We start from the raw sequence: 24,549 nt of genomic DNA, 5'->3' as shown, positions 1-24,549 counted from the left end.
ATTCCATAGAAAAGGACCAGCATAAGAAAAGGCACGTTTTCCAAGTTAATGGCTGAAGATTTTAGAAGTTGTTTTTTCTGAGAACTGAGATTTCTGCTAGTAGTATAGGGTTCTACAAGACTTTTTATATAAGATGGTGCTTGGTCGTTTAACGCTTTGAAGACGAAGAGGGGTAACTTGAACTTAATTTTTTTTGCTGAATTGGGAGCTAATGTAAAGATTGCAATACAGGGGAGATGTGTTGAAGTTTTCTAGTTTTAGTGAGGAGTCGAGCTGCTGGATTTTGAACATGTTGTAGTTTGTTAATCTGATAGTCTGGTAAGGTAAACCATTGTGGTAATCTAGTTTAGTTGAATGAGTTTTCTTTATTTTCATAATTGAAATAGGGTTGGATATTTCCAATTCGATGTATATGATAGAAGGCGGTGGAGTAAATACTTTGTATGTGATCTTTAAACGATAGGCCCAACAATTAGAGAAAATGGATACTAATGGGATGCGAACTTCCAATAAGGAATTTGAGTCCAACTACACAACCTCAGGTTATGTATAGCTGACCACATACGTATTTCAATTTAAGACCAAGGTCAGATTATACACGTGGGATTGATTCGGTAATTCATGTATTATCAAAACTATGTTAATAATTTCACTGCACATAAATTTGATGAAAGCTATAGAGCACTTTGTCAGATCTTATGTGCTATGAGGGGAATTTTGAGTGGATAAATGTGTACACGGTGCCGGAAATCCCGATGAAAGACGAGGTCTCTGGGTTTTTTGCTATCCAGTTCCGTAAGTTGCAATCGACCGACCTTCAACGATAGATTGTCTTCTTTTACTTTTTGTTTTTACTGTCTGTAATTCGGACTTTCTAACGCCAGTGGCCAATCTGAACAACAGACTAACCGTACCTAACTACCATTTAGTTTTCGAATGTTAGTTACGTACGCTCCACTGGCCAAACCGTTTGACTGCATCCGTTGCATTACGACATCTAGTAATCTGCGAGAGCATCGCGTGTCATACACGGAAGTTATTGTATGGAAATGACATTAAATGGGGCTAAGCGTTCTACTTTTCTGCACTAACTGGAGTATATAAAAAATACTGTTTGCGTTACTTGGTAACATGCGATACATAATTAGGAAGAGTGGATAATTTCTTCATGTAAACACTTCATGCGATGTGTGTTTATAAAAATACTTATTATGGAGTGTAAAAATTATCATTGTTTTCCGATATAAAATTAAAGATTAACGATGATAAACACGATAAAATGGTTTTCGGCTTGTTTAAATTTCAATCTATTTGATTTTCAATAGTGTAGTTACTTTACCAAATCAATTTCCCTCGTATTCGATTTTATTCCTGCACACGACTTATATTTTATTAAAGGAAGTCTGTTGATAACCATGATATTGAGGCCAAAACAAATATATAATAAAGTCTAATTAAATATCAAACCTGAAAAAAGTCCGCTTTGACGGTCGATAATTATTGTCTAACAGTAACAATTGTGTACGCATATTAATATGTGTTCACAAATATTTGGTATGCTTTTGTGATATTTATCCGATTAACCTTGTTTGATCATGGTTTTAGAATAATCGACGTTTCAGAATCGTATGTCATTTACTCAATATGCACAACTACGATCGTTTGTTATAAAACGTATGCATATTCAATTATTGCCATGGAAACATTGTAAGGAAACGGTGTCTTGATGGTTATGATAAATTCTAACAACTGTGTCGCGTAATGAACTGTGTTTTCATCGTTATCAAGTTTCGCCGGGTGTGTCAATGATATTATTTTGCGTGTTAAAAACTTCGTTATCGGTATTCTACGTATTTATCAGCCATTCGATGATGTGACTAATCGAATCTGTGACTCAGGTTAAATCCCCCAGTACTGATTAATTAACGCTTAAACTCATTAAAACCGATGTCGTACACATTTTAATAAGGGTCAACAACGTCTTTACTTACGTTTTCCATGTCATCCACTCTTTTAACGATCGGTAACAACAGTGTTTCATTAAGTCAAATGTTTAACCACGGAAAGGTTGCGACGGGGTGTTCAGTGGGTAAATGATGTTGCGTGGGAATCTGAGTAATAACCTGTCCTAATTGGTTCCGCTATGGGCTCACGTTGATGGATTTAAGTCAGTGATAGACAATTATTCATGTAACTTTATTTTATGATATTCTGATAATTTATAATGGGCTGTGCAGCAACTAAGGATTATTCAACTCAAGCTAATGGTAAATGCAATTGTAAATGTCATCAAAATGGTGCGCCAACAAATGCACCGACAGACGGTGGTGTGGAAAAATTTACTGATGACCCCCGACTGCCGTTATCGGGTAGACAGAAATTTAGTTTAACGAAATCGTGGAAGGCTATCAGTAGAAATATTTCTCAAGCGGGTATGGTTATGTTTGTCAGGTAAGTTCAGTTCACACCATATTAACAGACTTTTGCCACTTTTTATTAGAAGGGGGCAGTGAACTATCTCTTAAAAAAGATAACTGTGAATAATAAATCCGTCCTATTGTTTTATCTTTATGTCATTAAAATATATTTACTTATATTTTCAAGGAAATCTTGACCACCGTGTGGCAAATCGAAGATCCGCAGCACAAACCCATGTGTAATCAGTTAAGCATTCAGTATTTAGGGATTTGTGTGAAACTAATTAACGTTCTTATTAATGTATCGAACATAACGGAATATTTTTTTATTAGAATATACTGTATAGCAAGACAACCAATATAATTGCACTGGTTAGTTTATTATAATATTTACTTATACGGGGGTTTTATCATGAAATAATGTTGGTTAATAATCAATAAATAATCATTCATTAAATAAAAAGTTCTCAAGACTAATTTTCTCAACTTTGTTTTTCTTATTGGGTTAGTTCTGATCAATTTAATATGGAAAAACGCCGATATAGAGACATTTCGGTATTTTGAATATTGATTGTTCAATCCGATGTGGTTTTTTTTTTCTAAAATCGAAGTATCCCGAAACGATGAAAATATAATGATCATATCATTATGTAAACCATGTTACATACTGTAGAAGTGAGAATATAATAGCTAAAGACGGGAACTATCATTGAGAGAGAGAGAGAAATGGGGTTTAACGTCCACTCGACACAAACTAGGTTATTTCGGGACTAACATATGGTTCAATTTTATTTCAATAATTGGCATTTCGCGTATGAGTGGGAGGAAACCGGAGGACCCGGAGAAATCCTACGAGGTTGAGAACTATGATTGAAACTATTTATTACCGGTAAACATTACATACAGCTCGTCCGACAAGCAGAGTAACTGCCCTGGAAGCGGAATGAAACCTAAAATACTTTATGAATGTACACATCGGCATTTGTAATAAAATCGTATCTTAGGAATTAACAATACACTAACGTTACTAATAACAATTACAGAGGAAAGAATTAAATATATAAGACAACAAAATAAAACAATAAGATAGTAATTAAAGGAGCCAAATCTGTAACATAATATTTTCCATAATATTCGAAAAAATAAAACAAATTAGAATTCAATATAATTTAATTAATATTGATGTTATCTTGATGTGGAAATGTAGGATCCTAATCTATATAAATAAAATCAAAGATGTGTCTATGTTCGCCCATCACACTTCGTCGCCGTGATCCACCCACACATTATGTGATATCAAATCCACCTGCATGACACACACACACATGTGATATCAAATTAGCCAGCATGACACCGTGATTCTTTTAGGCCATCACATTTGGGCCCCGGGCGAATTATGCTTCGTCGCTGCTCTCCACCGCAACATATATGCAATCAAATATGGGCAACGGGCGAAGCCGGGTATCCTGCTAGTATTCAATATTCAATATCGGGTGCCATTTTGTAATGAGCAAATAAAAACAAATCATACAAGACCATGTGGAAATAATTAGTAAAGGCTGATTCACAAACGAAAAAATAATATAATAATATAAAAACGTGTAGAATGGACTAAGCAAGCGTACACGGCTGCCGTTCAATTTGAACTGTTCCCATATTTCACCGAACATAATTGATCAGAAATTACAACACTTTTTTAAAAACTGAATGTAAATCACTTTACATCCATTCATATTACATTAACGTATGCTTTTAGAAACATTTTCGTTTATTTCAAGGTTCCAAAAAATAAAGTCATACGCCCTATAAACTCATTAAAGTTACAATTTCATATTTTTAAGTTATATATTTAAAATGTATTAAAATAAACCCCTAAAATAGAAGGTATCTATAAACAGTCCTACCTTGTTAAAGAATAATCCTATTAATCCTATAATTCACCATTGCCAGTTGAGAAATTGGCAAAAATATCATTTTCAACTTCAAATTCAAACGTTTGAAGATAGCTATTCCATGGTGGGGGAATAGGAAAACAAGGAGGTAATTGAGAGGTAATTGTATTATTATTTCCGGTGTGAAGATTTTTAAGTGTGAGAAAGATAACCTATGATCGTATAATAGTTAGTTGACAACCTATTGAGCAAAAGACATAGAAATAATTATGTTTTGACTTTTTTTTAGAAAATATGAAATTGTAACTTTAACATGTTAGCTGTCAATAGATTAGTAGCTTAGCGTCTAATTAATAATGAAAGATTAATATCGCGATTTCGATCCCTGCCGTGAGCGTATGTGGCTTGGAGACCGGGTACTCCGGTTTCCTCCCACAGGAAAGACCCCCGCGATATCACTATCGGTGGAAGCGGACGTTAAACACTATATATATATATAATAGAAGAAATAACATAATGATAGAAATTAAATATTGATAGGATGCAATACAAACAATTCACAAATTTATCAACATTATAATACTGGGCCCTTATTCACGAAAACTTAAACTAAGATACAATCGAAATTTTAAGAAATACTGCAATTCGATTGGCTGACTAGTAAAATCAATTTGCATATATCCAATTTGCATATTGGTCAGCCAATCGAATTGCAGTATTTCTTAAAATTTCGATTTTATCTTAGTTTAAGTTTTCGTGAATAAGGGCCCTGTTAAGATAGGCGGTCACTTTTTACATCATGTTATTATTTTTACTAGGGTTCTTTAAAATCAATGACGATTAAAAAATAAATGAGAATATTCAGGAGGTAGCTTGTCAAATTTAATTTAAAGTTGGCATACCACAAAATTTGAGGACACCCTAGGTAACTGCATAGTCAAATCAAAAATGTCACGATTTTAGTAGGCCTTTAGATCATACTATATGATTATATTGACGGAGATAAAACTTGAGTTGCAAATAAAATTTAGGTTGTCTAAGTTTTTTCAACTGATTTAGGACAATTATGCACCGCTAGAATCGAAAATGACAGTATCTCTTTAGAATCCCACAGTATTCAGCCATCATGACAGCATCCGAGCGTCCATGATACCAGGGCCCTGTTTCACGAAATTGTAACTAAAGATAAAACCCAAATTTTAGTAGATACTTCAATTTTGATTGGCTAAGGACTAAAATCAATCTAATATTATCCAATCAAATTACTAAAATTTGGATTTTATCTTAGTTAAAATTTCGTGAAACAGGCCCCTGGTCTCCAACTCTTTTATGTTCAAATGAAATCTTCCCCTACTCGTCGCTTACTGATCCCAGATTTTCAGGAAACTGTTCCATATGCGAAAAAAAAGTAATGTATTTTGATGCTCATTTTGCATCCGAGGTATCTGAAAGCATATTGGCGACAAGCTCTATGTAGTTCCCGGCCTTATCGTTGCCAAGAATGTCCTTCACGACTAGAACAAAGGCCTTCCACGATTTCAGTTCCACTTGGTTCTTTGACCTTCCGCGTTTTAGCAACACCAGAGTTTGTGTACCAATAATTGTGCCCCTGTGCTTCCTCATAAAGTTTGTCTATATTTTTACTCAGGGTTATATAGAAAATGTATATACATTTTATATATACCTTCCCGAAGTTTGATCAATGTGCGTTCAGTATGGAAAATGAAAACATCTATACATGATTATTTAATTAATAATATTGTTTTGTGTGCAATTACTAAAAGCTGGTTGTCAGTAAACAATGATGGGCTACCATATCCCGTCTTTCACAACCCAGTAGAGCCGTGGTGGCCCAATGAGTAAGACGTTTGCTAGCTAGCGTAAGATCCTGTGTTTGATCCATGCGTTGGCCGAGAAAGTTCATCGGGGTTTTCCGGCGTGGTTCTCCCGGGCTATACTATATACCGGAAAAAAACACCATGTTATACTGAATACCGGAAACACCGGAAAAACACTAAATACCGGAAAACACCCTAAATAGGTAACTCGGAGCCTGGTCCTCTGGAAAAACCCGGAAAACCTAACCCTAACTCCCCGCAAACAGAGGACCAGGCTCTGTGTTTCCTATTTAGGGTGTTTTCCGGTATTTAGTGTGTTTTCCGGTATTTAGTGTTTTTCCGGTATTCAGTATAACATGGTGTTTTCCGGTAGTTTTCCGGTGTTTTTCGGTTTTCCGGTATATAGTATTGTCGGTTCTCCCTTGTCAGTGGTGTGGGAATAAGATCTGACAAGGTACACCGTATAGTCTTTCAGATGGGACAAAAACGAGATCCCGTGTACACTTCGGCGTGCACGTAAAAGAACCCTTGAATATAACAGTAGATCATAGCGCCCTGTCCGGGCAAAATTTTCCTCATAGCACAATGTATTGTGTATGCCCGTCTTCATAATCTTTTCTACCACAACCTTAGGTTATTTACTGGAGATCTCGTTGAACATGTCTACAAACGAACTTGCTATGTGATGTTTTTGAATTAATAGATGGCATATTGACAATACATCATACACGTGTTCATTCACTACTTTCCTGACTGCCAGATAAAACTCTATTGATGAATTCGTTTTAGTCAGAATAATCTTTCTTCCGGTTGAAATCGATTAGCTCTGTGCGACTTCAATATCTAATACGATAAAACGGACGATCCGTATTTCTCAACAGCATGTCGTCATATCATCTTGGATCTGCTTATCGTCAGGAAAGAGGAATTGATAATTCTTAGTATTTTCTTTTGTTCCGGGCACACTGATATCGCACCATTTCTACTACAGATTTTTTTTTTTAAATACAATTGGGACTGCTGTAGTTAGAAGTTCTTTGACAACAATTAACTGTTCGTGTTATCTTGTATATAATTGCTTTTAATAAAATGTCAATAAAACAAGCTGTTGCTGAATATCGATAGGGTCTATTCTCTCATAATACCAATGCTTCACAATCCGTTTAAGGACGATATTGATGTCAGCCATTACCGCTTATGTGATACAACTGGATAAAGACATTCCAAATAAAAACATTCTCTACCTAATAATAACATGGTAATGCAAGAATTTTTTTCTATTTTTTTTCGCTCATATTACAACCTTTCGTATTTCGAAGGAAATATCAGTGAAGTGAAATTCAGTCAATTATATATAAAGATAACGCCATGTTTATGCGTCATTTTCCGTTTCTTCAAATCTTCGTTACGCATCTAACGTAGCAATGATCTCTGTTTTCGGCAAAGGAGGGGTAACACCGGAACGGAAGGTTGCAGAACACTGAAAGTCGATAAAGTTTGTCATCGCACGAATCCAACATTTCACACCCAATTTGAAAACTTTCGGCGTAACTCTTTAAAAAAGAGGGTTTTTTTTTATCGATATGGAGGGTCCACAAACAGGAAATATCAGTGAAGTGAAATTCAGTCAATTATATATAAAGATAACGCCATGTTTATGCGTCATTTTCCGTTTCTTCAAATCTTCGTTACGCATCTAACGTAGCAATGATCTCTGTTTTCGGCAAAGGAGGGGTAACACCGCAACGGAAGTTTGCAGAACACTGAAAGTCGATAAAGTTTGTCATCGCACGAACCCAACATTTCACACCCAATTTGAAAACTTTCGGCGTAACTCTTTAAAAAAGAGGGTTTTTTTTATCGATATTCAGGGTCCACAAACATTGTACATATTTCACATTTTACGTAAAAAGCATGGGACATAACTCGGCCACGGAAGGTCCGATGCGCAACAAAATCGAACGCATCCACGATCGTTTGATCCTGAATATATGTGAGCTGCTCCCACAAAACCAGTCTCTTGGTCATTTTTATGAAAAATGAGTCGATGGCATATTTGCATAGTCTACAGTCTGAGCTTTCTAAAAATGTAACTCTTTTTAAATTAGGACCAGGGATAAGAATTTTATGATATTTTGAAGTTTGTGGGTGTTTCGAAATGGGAAAAACGTCAAAATGAGAAAACGGACATCAAAGTTTTGGGACATTTTCAGAAGAAATTTCACTCAATAATCCTTAGCAACCTTCAATTTGGATATCTAAACCCATGATTTTCTGATAGTATAAACCAAAGACAACACCCAAGGCGTGGTTCCAACTTGGTTGGGACATTTTTTACTTTTTCTAAATGAATAAAATCAAATCCCAGACTTTTTGTCACATTTTAGAAAAAAGGCCAAACCGGGAAAAACAGTCTATTACAAACATGCTTCTTTTATTTTGGATTTAAAGCCAATAGCATAGCAGGAAGGAGTTTACCTTATTATTAGTAAAAGAAATTTCTGATTACACAAAATTAATGTGCCCATCAAAATCTAACCATGTTGGTTGCCATGGTAACGGCGGCCAAAATGTTTTTTCTTGTAAGTTATTTCATGTACACTGAATGTATTAAATCATCAATAGCCCATTCCTAAAATCATGTGGTTTTGTGCTGCGCGGCTGTATTTAGGGGCAAAGCTCGCTTACCGACATCATAATGCGACATCATGATGCGACGTCATGACGTGGTAAGCGTTTTTTTCCATCCACTGGAGCCAGGTGTTATGACGTCATATGTTGATTGTGGGTTAGGATAAGGGTGTGGCCTGCAGATTTCGTCAGAGTCTTGAGATGTAGACAGGGCTAGCCCTAACCCTAACCCTGGGCCATTCCTAACCCTTATCCTAACCCACAATCCACATATGACGTCGTAACACCTGGCTCCAGTGGATGGAAAAAAACGCTTACCTCATAACGTCAATCACAGATCAACTCTTAAGAGACCCAGATGTTTGACGTCATAACCTCATAACAAATCACCAATAGCCCATTCCCAAAATCATGTGGCCTTGGCTTTGGGGCTGTATTTAGGGCAAAGCTCTGTGACCGACATCATGACGTCATGACGATGGCACCGACTGCTTATTATGGTCTTGTAATGTTAATAAATGTCTAATTAATAATCTATATAACATTTAAGGCCCAAAGTAAGACCTGCAATAGGCAAATAATTTAGTTCTTGAATAATATATTTTTTTAATAGAACAGAATTTTTTGTGCTTGATAACGATAAGAGGATACTTATCGAAACATCGTGCTTTTAGAATAAAATTAGTGATTGTATTAAATAAAAACTGTGTTCTGTTAATGTGTTTCCCAATCGCTAAATGCCACTCAAAGATTATATATTTTTTTTAATGTAATGCAAGTGTAAATAAAGTGATTTATATCCAATTTTTAAACAAATAATATCAGTAATTTCTAATCAATCATTGATTACATTATTATACGAATTTGTACGTTTAATTGTCGAATTCTGCCAGAAACAAAAAATGAAGTGGGGTTTAACGTCCAATTGTTCTGTCCTGAATGAGTTAATGAACAGGGGCTTACGCCATAGAGTGTGCTATGAGTAAAAATTTTCCCGGACAGCGACGCTACGGCCAACTCTTATATCGAATTCCAACTGCTAAGGGATATTTTACGTGCATGCCAATGTGTATATGGGACCTCGGTTTTTCGTCCCACCCGAACGACTAGATAGCTGTCCCCGTTCTGCAGAACTGACAAGAAGAAAACCACACGTAAAATCCCGATGAACTTTCTCCGCAAGCACCCGGATCATACCCGCGACCGCCAGACTAGGGAGCCAGAGCCTTACTCACTGAGCCACCGTGACGAGAGAGATGGGATTTAACATCCACTCGACTCAAACTAGGTCATTTTGGGGTTAACATATGGTTCAATAATATTCAATAATTTACATTGGGAGAAAACTGGAGGACCCGGAGAAAACTCACGAAATCGCGTAGAAGCGGGGAAAGAAACCACGCCACTTGACTCAATGACAGACCGCACGCGTTAACCCACTAGATCACCCACCCCCTCATCCTGAGTCAAAATTGAACGGCAGTCATTTGCGCCTGCTTAGTCCCATCTACACGTTTGATGTTTTGCTGGTTTTTATTTATTGTTGTTGTTGTTGTTTGTGGATCAGATTTTTTAATTACTTCCGCATCGGATGTCAATAAAATACATGAGTAGTGTAGTGATTTAAAATTTTCACTGTTTCTTAAATATTGGATATTAGGATCACATATTTTCACCTTAAGATAATAACATCATTTTGATTGAAATGGACCTATTTTGAATTCGTGTTTTTAATTTCCAATACTATGGATAATACTGAGTTAGCGGTTTAGCATATATTGCCGCGATATGCGCAGAAAGGTCACAGGGAGACCCATTTATGTATGACTTGATACATAGGCGTAAAAGCGGTATGAAGAAAAATTGTTTATCAAAATATTATTTTAATTGTAGTTCGATTCCTGTAACTGTGTTATGTAGTGGTCTCCCCTTCACTGATATAAACGGTCTGTATCACGTCCATATACAGCGACTTAAACAAATAACTGGTAGTACAAACCTAAACCGCCTGCAGTGTAGTTGATATTCTGCATGCAAATAAATAGACTATAATGAAAGTGCACACGTTATCAATATTTAATTCAAGGGACTATTATAGTCTAATCTGCTGTCCGTTAATTACACGCAATATGTTTAAAGAATGGTTGTCCTTTCACATACAAACACATAGCATGTATTTGTCCTGCCAAATACGTACGCATCAGACTGTGCAGTCATCTTTCTTAATTATAAACAAATTTTATTTTGTTCTAGTAGACCAGTACGTACATTTCTGAATTTTAACCTACGCCATTAATCTCGTCCGAAAAGACGCAACTGGCCGTTTTGGCAAATTGAACGTGCATATCCATTACTCACTTTAAATAGTGCTCTTCCTCACCGATGTTCATAATTGAGACAGTGATTTTTCCTGTTTATTTATAAGCATATTCGAACCAATAGTTAGGGAGTAATGGGCATTGAATTATTTTGTTTTAGGGCAAAGATGGTGGCGATCTATTGATTAATATACAACTGGTGGTAGGTTTTTCTTTGATGTGCATATTAACCTGTCATGGCGTCATTATAGGTTCAGATCTACCTGTTATGACGTCATCTCAGGTAGATATATTCGGTTCATATCAACCGCTGATGACGTTGATGATCTAAATAATACAAAGAACACAGAAATAAATATTTATTCTTTTGACAATTAACAAAATTTTAATGGTACAGTTTGTAGCATTCAGCACCGAAATAGTCGGTGTACTTATCGGCATATTTAGATCGGTTGTCAATGTCTAAGATATTTCAGAATTTTCTTTTCGTCCACATTTCGATTATTTCTCCACACTCCAAGACGTGGAAGTATTTATATCCCGAGAGTTCCTTTGTAGTAGTTTTGGGTACAGTCCACGTAACACAGTCGACAAATCCTTCTCTGAACATACCGAAAACCTTCAAGGTTCACTGTCAGAATTATCGAAAAAGCTTGCCTTTTGATCCAAATTTTCTTTGCCTTTTGACTATCAACGATCTTCGTCGGAATTTACATTCGCATCTATTCCACCGTCAATCTGTTGGCTAAAAAAGATTGATTATTCGTCTGATAAAGTATTACTATCCATTTTGTTTTTGCTTGCAATTAAATGGTAGTTGGTTATAAACAATAACATTCATGTGATTAGTTCGGTAATTTTCGTTACTTGGCGGAAACTATCGAGCAATTATCCAATCATTGTTGACTTTTAATGACAGAGTCCATTTAATTTAATAGTAAGTGCAGGGAGGCTGTGCCACACAAAATTTACACAAAAACAAATACACGGACAAGACATCATACTCAGAAAACACAGAAAAACAATGTCGGATATAAACCTTTTCTCCCTCGGCTTGATATGATAGGGAACAATTTTGCTCACGTGTTCTCTATCATATCAACCTCAGGTGGATTAATATCCTATACATATACAGTACTTGAATCCTTCAATACAGAGCTCATTGTATTTACTGATTTTGATCAAATTTACCGGATTAGTTAGTAATGATCTCTGTAAATTTCAATCTTCATTGCAAACGTTTTTCAAAACTCATTGCCCTTGACTACAGGTAGTCCAATTTTTCAATGAGGGTTTGATTTCACATAGTTTGTACATTGGTCGATTAAGGCTATTGTATTTCCATCTGTCAGGCAGCGAAACCCCAGTTTAAGCCTTGCCAGGGAAATATAGCCAACCTAGTGGTTTCTAATGGATTATATATCTTTGATTTGTGTATTCAGAATCCGGATGATGCCACCCTGGCACCCTTGGGGGAATTTAAATATTCAAGATGGCCGCGACAATTTGTCACAAATTTTACCGAACTAAATAACTAGAAAATTGAAGATATATAAGCCATCAAAAACATTAGGTGGACTACACTTCCAGGTATGTCGACCTGCCGCCGGACTATTTGTAACAAAGGTTTCAGACTCTTGAAGTAATTGTTAAAACTATTTTTTGTGAAGCTAGGAAGAAGGAATGACAGCATTGTGTTCTCTCAACTTTCTAGAGGCGTTTGGGACAGTTAGGTTAACATATCTTGGAGGCGTATATAATAAGAACGATTCCATGTAGTTAGTGGATCATTGTTAAAAGATTTCATATAGTTTTATTAATGAAAAAAATCGAATAAGATAGCACGATCTTCCCTATAAAAGAAACTAGCTTTAAGCCGTAAATTGACAACAAATAAAAACAAGACGTAGAAAAATACATTCACTGATTTCACGAACAAAGGATTGCTGTGTAGTACTGCCTCAAGCCTAGACAGGCGACGTCTTGACATTCTTTGGCTAACAGTTCAGCTTGCGTTGTGGATAAACCAGTACAGCTAACTTCACTACGTACGAAACTTATGTTGTATGTCAACAACTAGCGCCACTTGAGAACAATCACGAAGCTAGTTGACAGACATTTCAATTCCTGCATCGGCGGTCTTAGTCGGGGACACTTATTGAGAAGTATTTATTGAAGATGTGTTTTTATTCTTTGTGTATATGAATGGTGTAAAGCGGATTAGAACCGCATAACAGTATAATATCCATTTGGCGGTCATTCAGGGCAGGGAGTCATTCTCAAAGGAGATAGTTCACTGTGTGCAGAATGACTGCGTTATTCACTTTGACACTGCGTGCTATTGATTTTTCTGTTTGGCGGTCATTCCGGGCAGGGGATTATTCTCAAAGGAGATAGTTCACTGTGTGCAGAATGACTGCGTTATTCACGTTGACACTGCGTGATATTGATTTTTCTGTTTATATTGATTTTATCAGCTGCATAGTCTATTTGACACATTGTGTCAGTGATGAAATGTAATAAACATGTCAACAGAATTTGCAAATTAAACACCGCGGTACAGATCAATGCAATTGTTTCAATATGTGTAACCAATAAAACATTACATTAACGAACGTAAACTAGTAATAATCAGAGATGCGCAAAAATAGTATTTTCCCGAATAAAGAATTGGGATTGAACAACTTCTTAAAATGAATTTTCCAAATTGTGTTAAAGAAAATACGAATCGATTTTTTTCACTTGACCCATTTATAGAAAGAAGCTTCTCGGCAGTTATTCAGTATCTAATGTAATAGATTGATAAAAAACAAACACATAACGGTAAACAAAAACAAACTTATACACTGTAAGAAATAATTCTGTAAAAAAAACGGAAAAATTATGACAGCAGATTTACCAGGTTTTTTCTGTAATTTGTATTCTGTTTGTTTTTTAACAGAAAATTTCTGTTAAGCCACAATAGCATGTTTCTGTAAAATTACAGGAAAATAATCTGGTAAATCAGCTGCTAGAAGATTTTCTGTTCTTTAACATAATTAATTTGGTTAAATATAAACAAAATCATCTTTAAAAAATAATTTATTTTCGTAAATGTAATTTTTCAGTCATGAATCTACAAAAACATTGAAAATGAACAGAAATTCAGAGCAAGAAATTGTACATGGCTTCAAATTTTGTGATTTCTAAAGGCTGCGTTTATTACTTTATACATCTTCTTCCATTTGCAATTTTTTTTATCTTCAATATAAACCTGAAACAAAATGATGCAGCACATACAGAAACATGAAATTAAAAGGTGTTAACTTTCCTGCATATGTCATGGAGTACGGTATCCCATGACATCTTGCCAAGGCAGCGGAGATAACTGTTTAGGGCTTATGGTTCTTAAAAATTATACAGTCAATAGCACCCAGGGCCCCTATTGTTAGTTCAAACTGAACAAATTCCAACTTGCATCACTGACAAGGGAGGACAGGTTGCAAAACAGGGTAGCTTTCGTGGCTAATGGTTAATAAGCCAGCATCATATTCACTGACCCATCGCGTCGCTTACACATTAATATTGTTTATATGGTCGATTTCATGTACTTCTACAAGATAAAAAAAACCGGCAAACAGAACAGACAGTACCGAGACTGTGTCTTTAAATCCAATAACATACTCAATATCTACCTATGCTGTAGATTTGCCTTCACACATACATATTATTAGGAAGACTTACCTTCACATCTTATTGTTGATTTCCCTCTGTTATTTATTTTCTTTGCATTGTCAGCATCGCCATAATTAAAGTATACGACGCGCAAGCGTCAACTGATTCCAACAATATAACTTTGTGAATAAACAGAACAGTGCCGTTAATATACAAGTTATTCTGGAATATTACAGGTCTTTTGATTAATAATACAATTTACATTGTTAATAAACAGTTTCGTTTCTATCAGTTAATATACTGAAAAGTATGTGAAAATACAGACGCTTCTGTCCAAATACAGAATTGCAACTAAAACAATACGGGTCATTTATCTTAAATCACAGATATGTCTGTGATAATACGGATAATTTCCTTCAAATAACAAAAAGTGGGGATTTAAAATACAGATATTTTTTACAGTGTACTTTTTTCCAGTTCGCGCCATAAAAACGACAATATATTTAATAAGAAATGACATGGAATGAATGGATTTACTTTAAAGTTTTACTTTATGCACAAACGTGACAAAAAACGAAGAATGCGTTTTCTTGTCCTGCACCACCTGGGTAATGAGCCAGCGCCATACTTACCGAAGCACCTTATCTCTCGCATCGCATCAGATTGATTAGGTTGATGAATAATCTATATAGTTATTAATGAAAAACAATAGATTTATATGGACCAATGATTCAATAACAGTATCATACACAATATACGTGGGTAGTTCAAGAGGCGTACATCAAGTATTTCGCACTGTTTTGACGGTTATTAATATTGTCTAAAGATAATAAACACGATAAATACTTAATGACATATTTTCATACTATTTAATCTATACTGGCTAGTTAAGGGGTGTTTTAATTAAATCGTCGACACGTGATCCTGTATTCGTGATTGGAATGTTGAAATCGTGGTGCTCATGTGAAGATAGTATTCTATGTCAGTTTTCGTGGGTTTAAAGGGCATATAGCTATTCTTTGGAACCTTAACATAAAACGACAACGAGTTTAAAGGCACATTATACGAGTATGTGTAGTGATTAACAGTCATTTTATTTGTAATTTATCATCAGTTTTGTTCGTTGAAATACGTGAACAGACCAAATTATAATTTCTAATCACAATGATGTTCGTTGAAATACATGAATAGTCTCAACTGAAAGGCAGTAGTTAGTGCCGGCATAGTCCATTGTACACGTTTTTTTGTGTTTTTTTTTAGATTATAAAATGAATATCAGTTCAAAAATACTGTTACACCCCGCCCTGTATTTACACAGATATCACGAATTATCACCATTCGCTATTCTCTGTAGACACAATACAAACTGGGTTCAGTCAAAATGGATGAAATCAAAACGGCCAAAACCCACTTTATTAAAAAACGACCAAAACCAAAAATATAATCAAAATATGTCTAAATATATATCACTGAATTCTTATTAAATAAAGATTTAATCGATCGTTTTTATTTTTGTATTTTATGATCGTCAAGGCCAATCTATTGTTTTGACTGAACATTATGTCCGTTTTCAAGTTATTTTCCGGCCTTATTAGTCAGTTTCATTGATATAATATGGTCTTAGCCTGCATATTGGCTGCAGAGGGTGTCGAATGTTGGGAAATTTCTAAATAACATCTTTGTCAATACTGAAATGAACCATTCTTGTTCATTTAGACTTGGATTCATGGGAATACCATATTTCATATCGACTTCAGATCTATATTTCACTGAAACGTTGAGCATTTTAACGTGATTGACATTTAAGCGGTAATACCTTGTTTGTGTCGACGCCGTACATGTTATATCCGCTTTTCTAACTGGCATGGAAGTTCCTCCAAGTAATTGGGTGAATATCGGTGTCTGATTCTCCAAAAACGACGGGGGGGGGGGGGGGGGGGGGATGGCTGAATGGTTAGCGTGCGCGCGCTGTATCATAAAGTCTGTCATTGAGTCGACTGGCGTGGTTTCGAATCCCCGGTTGTACGTGGCAAGGAGTAGGGTCGCCTGTCCAACCTCGTGGGTTTTCTCCGGGCCCTCCGGTTTCCTCCCACTGCTAAAGACCCCTACGCGCAAGCGAATTATGTAAATAAAATTAAACCATATGTTAGTCCCGAAATGACCTAGTTTGTGTCGAGTGGACGTTAAACCCCATTTCTCTCTCTCTCTCTCCAAAAACGGCGAACGCCAAAAAGCAGGGATAATGCGACTTGATGATCGGTATTGCTTTATTTCCCGCGTATTTGTTTTATTTTACTGTAAAAATTAGAACTACCGGAAAATTCACAACGAAACGAAGAAATGCTATGTCTTCTAATGACTAAATTCATTAAATATTAGCTTATCTGTGTTTCATTCATTGATTTATCTTTGACATATTTAACTTTAAAATATTCATTGATCTCTATATTTCTTCATTCATCTAATTCCTTAAAATATTATTACTTGTTGCAATTTAACCACAACTTTCAACTTTATCCGTTCTTTTCTTTCCATTGCTGATGTAATGATTCAGGCCTATGAATAAATTTATTTTGTATCTTGTTCTATACTATTTCGGCCTATCAATCCATTAATTTTTGGATAACATTGTATTCAAGATATAGACCTAATAGATTCACTGGCCTACTAAGAGCAAATCCCCGGCCTTTGCTGAACAATTTGAAAATGTGTAGGTCTACGACTCGTCAAGGTGCCGCGGTGGCTCAGTGAGGATGGCGCTGACTCGCTACCCAGTTACCCCGGACTGATGCAGTGATGGGTTAGATGAAAGTATATTTTAATTTCATGTAATGCTTTACAATTTAGTGAGTTGTTGGCATTTGCCCATGTCGTGTAACTGTAATTTTGTTTAATAACTGTCCATTCCTAAAATCTTATTCTAAATGGAATTTTATACGCCCACATTTTCATGTGGACGTATATTGTCGTCGCCGCTGTCCACCCGGACGTCCGTCCGTCTGTCTGTCAGTCCACTACAGGTCACAATTTTATCCGATTTTGACGAAACATGAATGAAATAGGTCTATCTCCCAAAGATCTCGATTCCTTTCGATATTGGCATGTGTTTCACCATAACTTCATGGATTATGGCCCCTGATTGTACGAAAAATCACGTTTTTTAGCTTATGGACACTCTAGAGGTCACAATTTTTATCTGATTTTGATGAAAATTGAAATGCATGTTTATAATTCGAAGATCGTGGTTCCTGTTGTTATTTGCGCATATGGGACTGTAACTTCTCTGGACCCTCTAGAGGTCACAATTTTAATCCAATTTTAAATAAAAAGGTTTATATTTATCACCGTTACACCCTAATGACAGTTGAGTTCCATATTACGCAAATGGTGTAAAAGTATGTCATACCAAGGTTGTGGACCCGTTGATATTTGTGCATATCGGACTGTGTACCTTCCTGGATTGTGGCTCCTGTTTGTACCAAAAATCGCGTTTTTAGCTTGTGGACCCTCTAGAGGTCATATTTTTTATCCAATTTTTAGAAAACCGTTTAAATTTATCACCCGTTACACCCTAATGACAGTTGAGCTCCAATTTCGTAAAAATCAGACAAAATGGCGGCTCCTTGTACGCAAATAGTGTAAAAGTATGTCATACCAAGGTTGTGGGCCATCTAGAAGTCACAATTGTTATCCGACTTTGATGCAACTTTAAATATATGTTTATGTCCCAAAGATCTCGGTTCCTGTCGCTATTTGCGCATATCAGACCGCAACTTCCTGGATTTTGGCCCCTGATTGTACGAAAAATCGTGCTTTTAGTGTGTGTATTCCTTAGAGGTCATAATGTTTTATCCTATTTTAAAAACCATTTAAATATATCACTATTCCACCATAATGAAGGGGAAAATCGAAACGAACTGCCCGACAAAACGCAAAGTATTTAATACGAAGGTTGTGGACCTTCTAGAGGTCACAATTTTCATCCGATTTTGATAAAAACTTGAAATATATTTTTATATCCCAAAGATCTCAGCCCCTTTCGATATTTGCGCATTTCAGGCCATAACTTTCTGGATTATTGCCCCTGATTGTACGAAAAATCGCTTTTGTTTATAGCTTGTTCTCTATCCATCTCTTGCAAAATGTGGGCGTAACTTGCCTGGCGACAGCTGGTTTAGAATAATTTCATGTATACGTTTTATAGAATTAGCGCAAAGTGGACCCGATCTATTTTAAATACTTTTCCTAAGCGGTCTTTTTTTTTAATTTTCATTATTTGATCATCTCGGTATTTATTTACAAGCACGAATTAATTTTTCAACGCTAACGGGTTCATAAACAAACATTCCACGGACGATTAATATACAGTAGTTGTTATCAAAAAGTGGTGAATACAAAATGTATTTTTATCTATTGTATAATATGTGGAGTTATCTAGAACTAACAGCTAAATGATATTAAAATCTCTTGTGTTCACACAAGTTTTATTTATTAGTAAAACTAATTCAATACTGGTCATCGAATCGTATAGAGCACAGTTTGAGTAGGTGTCACTATCAACTCAATACAACGATTTGACCGAGAACACTTGAAATACAGTGCAAATACGTAATATCGATATGCCGTGAGTTGGAAGCATGGATAAAATACAAACTAGACTATGGGGAAAACAGCATGTTGAGAATAAACAGTTTACAAATAGGATATTATTGGTATTATTCAACACATATTTCGTTATTATTTCAAATTATACTACAAAATGGATTATGTTCTTTCCTTTGTGTCTGTATTTACTGACATTATATCTCAATATCAATTAACTTTGTTTGTGTCTATTATTCCTTAATGTCCGTTTATAATTGTTATTGAAGGGATTTTATAAATGTTACTTCATAAATAATAATATTAATCTTTTGTATATGTACACTTTGTATCCATAAACAACAATCAAATATAACCGACAAACACCAACTTCACTAAAATAATTAGATCTGTTTTACATATCCCTGTGGCATCATTAACATTTATCTTTAATCTAAACCATATTATTTGGAGAATGATAATGGATGTTAAAAATTATTGTTATCAAAGCGGTCCAGACTGACAAATCGAAGGTCCCCTGTGGCACTTCATTATATATCAAGAAAAATATCAATTTCCGTGTTGTTTTAAACAAGATCTAATATATTGTTTCAGTTTTAACACTTAAAACTAAAAGTAATGCCCTGACGTCTATTATTGGCTTTCTCTTTAGTATCTAAATAATTTCTTGTTGACCTGGGTTGAGTGCAGAATTTAATGTGTCCGTATTGTACCGTTATACACCCGTCTGTCATCCACAATTGCGCTTAAGAACTGGAATAAAATGGGGTTTAACGTCCTACTGTTCTGCTCCTATACTGGGCTAATGAAGACAGGCATCCATCATACAGTGTGCTATGAGGGAAATTTTGCCCGAGCAGCGGTACTATCGCCTACTCTTATATCGAATTCCAACTGCCAGGGGATCTTTTACGTGCATTCCAATATATACACGGGACCTCGGTTTTTCGTCTCATTCGAAGGACTAGACAGCTAGACCCCCAGGCCAGCGAGCCACCGTGGCTCCCGCGCTTAAGAACATAGATACAGTTATTTGCGCGTAATATGTTTTTCACAGGGAGTTAGAACCACAATCTTGACCGCAATCTTCTCAAGATCAATTCTGTGGTTAGACTCCATTGTCTTAACATACTTTAGTTAACACAATAAAGGCCCCAATAAGACCGTTGGGATATTTTTACGGGTGTATCATATCCTGAGAACGAAACCTACTTCGTTGAGTTTGCCCCTTTTTTACCAAACCATGTTAGGGCAATGTCCACTACGCATTTTAAATCATATATATCTCAATTATTTTTGATGATAGTTCCAATGCACCCTTGCTACGAAATCTTGTTAGTACCCTTCATTTTCAATTAATACTTCGGGAATTGAATGGGATGCATACCTTGGAATTCTTTTATTTTATAGACAACTTTCCCTTTTCCGACAAATTCACATAGTGCTAAAATAAACCATGGGCATTGTCCCATGGCTATAAATATAACCTACTCATTAATGCATTGGATACTATTGGTCGACTCAATATCTATCAGTCAATCAATACCATTGATACACAAAACACTTCCCAAATTTGTTAAGAATACTTTGATTTCTCAGTCATTTGAATGACTGGACTATCAAAATTAAAACAAATCGTGCCGTATATTATGGTGATGCGATGGGCCTATTAGTCTATTGTCTAACCTGTAATTAGATGACAATTATACGAGAATAAGGGTCACGGTGGCTAAATGGGTAAGACGCTGGCTCGCTAGCCTGGAGGTCGGGTGTTCGATCCCTGCATTGGCCGAGAAAGTTCATCCAGGTTTTCCGGCGTGCCCCCCCCCCCCCCCGCACCCAGTGATGCAGGATGGAGGGTCTGACAAGGACAGCTGTCTAGTCGTTTGGATGGGAAAAAAAACGAGGTCCCGTGTACACATTTTCCTTATACCACATAGGATGGCGTTTGCCCGTGTTCATTAGCCCAGTTCGGAGGAAAACAGTAGGACGTTAAACCCCATTTCATTTCATTAATAAATGGACCGAATATCTAAAAGCTAGTTGTATTTGGGGTGTTTCCTAGGTGCCAAAAAGCTACTGTCGTACATTGCTAGGATAAAATTCACCTTTTTTTCTTTCAGTTTATTTGAAAAGCACGAGGTTGTCCGATTATTCTTTGTCAAGACATTGAAAGCTGATGTCAAATCGCTGAGTGATTTGGCCGAGAACAAGAAATTACAGAGTCATGTTGCGTCCGTCATGTTGACGATCGATGAAGCAATGACAACATTAAACGATGCAGACCACGTGATTGACATGTTAACCCACGTCGGTGAAACTCATGTGCGTTTTACTGGATTTTTACCTGAATGGTTCCTGGTAAGTAATTACGTTGTTTTAAATCCAGTGGATTTGGAGTCGTCCACTTGACACAAAGCACTCCATTTCGGGACTAACATACGGTTCAATTTTATTTCAATAATTCGCTTGCGCGTAGGGGTCTTTAGCAGTGTGTGTGGGGGGGGGGGCGGAGAAAACCCACAAGGTTGGACAGGCGATTTATAGAAATAAATTTAGGGGAAAATGGTGTCTATGCTTACGCCATCTAACAAGGCAAAGACAAATCACTTCATTGTCGCAGTATCAATCATATCCATACTCATTTAAATTGAATTTTTCAAAACAGTTACCAGCAAAAATCAGGTTTTTGTATAAGCATCAATTGTTGGTGTTTCTGGTGTTCGATTAAATTAACAATCAACTACTATCTAGCACCTGTAACATTATATTATTCTTCCTTGAGTGGTGATTTTAATATGTAAAGCCGATGTGCGTATCGCATATCAGTCACCGCTCACAAGTTGGGATTTCTCCATTTCCCAACTGTTCTTGGCGTAGCATCTCCAGGATATGTAAGCGCCGTGGTTGCATAAACCATTTTAACGACAACAGCAGTCACCAGAGCAACTAGATAATGATCGGCACATTATAAGTATACAGTTTGATGGCAAAACATATGTTGTTGCCAAACAACTTCCTATCAACTGGTTGAGACCTCGATCTCCAGAAAATTAAAAGGCCAAATCTTGCGACAATTCGCGTAAAATAACAGTTACTTAAATGATCGACGGTGTTAAATTTATAAAATCAAAGGATAAAAACAATTGATAGGTTAACATTTAACAATATTCAAATAAGTATAGATTAGTGTCATCTGTACATTGTATATATTACTAACTGGGACACCTTTAACTCAGCAGTACAATCGATGATATTTAGGTTGTAATAAAACAACAATAATTATGTTTGAATAAATTATTAGAAAATATACCCTGCAAGTATTATGCTTAGTAATATAAGACGTAGGCCGTAGATGACTACGACCTTTACCCGGTATCGTGGCAAAAAAACAACAAACACCATTGCGGCGAAAATAACCAGAAATCACTTATTGAATGTCCACTTATGTCATATTAATCCTGTTTAAATATCACTGTAGGGTCGATTCATACTTTCAGAACAGTGATTATATTTGAGCGAAACTACTTTCAACCAACATAATGACCATGACTCACTGCGAAAAAAAGTCAAAGTCTTTTAAGCAGCTTTAAGAGTTAGTCGGAGAAAGAAAACGGAACTATCTGTAGGAAACTACTAAGCATGCTAGGTGATCAAGTGATTCCAAACATATTGATAATATCTGAGCCTTAATTTAAATTTCGCAGCATTAATGGCTGTATTCATGGAAGTAACTGCAGGGCTGGTGCGGGATGTAGTCAAACCCAGGTCGCCATTAAATGGAAGACAACGGTGTTTTCGGTTTAATACCATTTGTTGATTTGAAAATAAATGTTTCTTAAAATGTATTTTTCAGCTTATTGAAGAACCATTTCTTGTGGCAGTAAAAGATACACTGGGAGAACGATATACTTTGAGTATGGAGGATAATTATAGAAAGGCCATTAGATTTATTCTGGACACCCTATTTGCTGGATTTGCAAAAGGAAAAAAATTAAGCAATGAATAATTTTAGGTTGTGCCTTAATGTTAAGTACTGATAATGGTGATCACCTTAGCATAAATGCGACTAGTAGGATTTAAACTATTGTACCACCCATCCTGGAGGCGAATCAAGTCCATAAATACAAAACCAGAAATTATACGTGGAGTTTACGGGGTTAATGTGCAATAGTCACTGGGAATGTTCTTCTAAGTCACGGTTACTATATAAGACGTATTTCCTCTCTAATTCTCAAAACCATACCTGGTTAGTGATTGGGGTTGTTGCAACTATCTCTGACATTTTTCAGTTAACATTACCTGTACACCACACCCCAGAAGTGCAACAACGCTGAACAATGATTCCGACCAAACATGATTTCTACAAACTGGTATTTCATAAGATTACTTATAGGAATATGTTGCTCCAGATGAATAGGGTTGATATCATGACCAATGTGCTTTATTGAAGCACACATTCTTCTACGTCACTTGATTTTGGAGATTTTCTTTTTCACACAAAAAAATAGCCCAGTTGCAGCTAAATCTAATTCGTCCAAATATATATATGAATACTTTTTTGTCATAGTATGTACTCGTATAATATTTTAAAGTTGTTATCTATATCAACCTTACTAACATTAATATACGCTCACAAACTAATATGGCTGTAAAGTATCGACACTTCGGGTGATTTGATTCCAAGCAAATTTTATTTCTGCACTTATGATACACTTACTTTTGTTTGTCCACTGTTTGGTCAGCATACACATATTATACACTATTTTAAAAAATTATCATTTTGTCACTAAAGCATTTAAAATTATATAAACTTCACAATTATTTTTATACTTTAACAAATTTATGTCTGTATAATGTCGGCACTTGGAGATATATATATTGGCAAACTAGAATCTGTACGGGCAGCAGCTCCAGTTCAGCGATATCTCCTTGTATGCGGTCACGATAAATTGCCCCCGTAGAAATTCTATTGTTTCATCTCTTTATTCCACGGTCACTCCTCTAACCCGGCAAGCGGTCCCTGTTTTAGTTATAAACTCAACAAAAAATCGCCCCTGGTTTTATATTGTCAATATAGCAGTTATGATCTATGACAATTGGTAAAGTGTATATCATGTCAGTTCCAATGCCACGTTATTCTTTGGCTACTTATGTCCACCCCTTATATACATTTATGTAAAATGTATGCTTTAGC

General features: G+C 35.9%; 1 long non-coding RNA gene across 1 annotated transcript; it reads left to right on the top strand.

The window, feature by feature from the left end:
- The first annotated feature begins 1,856 nt into the window (after window positions 1–1,856).
- LOC126820907 (uncharacterized) lies at window positions 1,857–24,549 on the top strand. Its single transcript, XR_007680195.1, has 3 exons — window positions 1,857–2,451; window positions 21,476–21,713; window positions 23,209–24,549. It is a non-coding gene; the product is annotated as an uncharacterized LOC126820907 (long non-coding RNA).

The sequence above is a fragment of the Patella vulgata genome, chromosome 5, assembly GCF_932274485.2.
Source record: "Patella vulgata chromosome 5, xgPatVulg1.2, whole genome shotgun sequence".
Lineage (NCBI taxonomy): Eukaryota > Metazoa > Mollusca > Gastropoda > Patellidae > Patella > Patella vulgata.
Note: the sequence above shows the minus strand (reverse complement) of the source record. Positions and strands in the feature narration are given on the sequence as shown.